Source organism: Nestor notabilis, unplaced genomic scaffold (assembly GCF_000696875.1).
Source record: "Nestor notabilis isolate BGI_N333 unplaced genomic scaffold, ASM69687v1 scaffold5980, whole genome shotgun sequence".
NCBI classification, from domain to species: Eukaryota; Metazoa; Chordata; class Aves; order Psittaciformes; family Psittacidae; genus Nestor; species Nestor notabilis.
This window is the reverse complement of record NW_009911481.1, coordinates 149407-150053: the sequence shown is the minus strand read 5'-3', so window position 1 is coordinate 150053 and position 647 is coordinate 149407. Positions and strand designations below refer to the sequence as shown.

The 647-nt window shown below is 38.3% G+C and overlaps 1 protein-coding gene across 1 annotated transcript in view; it reads right to left on the bottom strand.

Annotated features, from left to right (window-relative positions):
• The window catches only part of ADK (adenosine kinase), a 154429-nt gene that overhangs the window by 18478 nt on the left and 135304 nt on the right, over positions 1 to 647 (bottom strand). The gene's annotated exons all lie outside the window — the stretch shown is intronic.

The window sequence follows — 647 nt, the reverse complement described above, 5'->3', positions numbered from 1 at the left end:
TGCTGAAAAAGCTTCTTATTAGTTGCAGAGAGGTGATGTAGTCTCCAGAACGGCCAGTCCAAGCCTCCAAAAGTTCAACAGAAATTGCTGCATTGTAGAAACCAAAATGCACGTGAACTAACTAAAATAAAGCTGTGAAATAAAAAGCAAGAACTAGTGTAAATCAAAGTGCTCTCAAATGACATCTTTAAAAAACCCCCACATATGTAAGAAGCTTTGCAGCTTGCCATCTGACTAGATTTGGTTTCAAGATTTCAATGACTTCATCCTCTTCCTTAGCATTTCTTTTCAAATATTTCCTTCTCTGCAGCTCCCTGCCCTCTACTGGCATTCGTTAAACCTATTGCAATAGGTGGATACTCGGCATCTTCACCTCCAGTTCACTGCCACACCACAGTTCAACATAATTACACCACTTAGGTATGATAACTTTAGAGTTCTAGGGTTATAAATTTAATATATGCCACTAATTAATCAGCTATGGCTTTCCAGGTGGTAATGTCATAATGACGTGATAAAAATATAATTACCACCTTGTCACAATACCTTGTTAAAGTGTAAATTACCCCTGTAACAGAGCCAATGGAAGTTCTGCCTCTGGTAGTCAGTATGCATTAAACTGTCTCAGAGCAAACAGATTGTCCTTT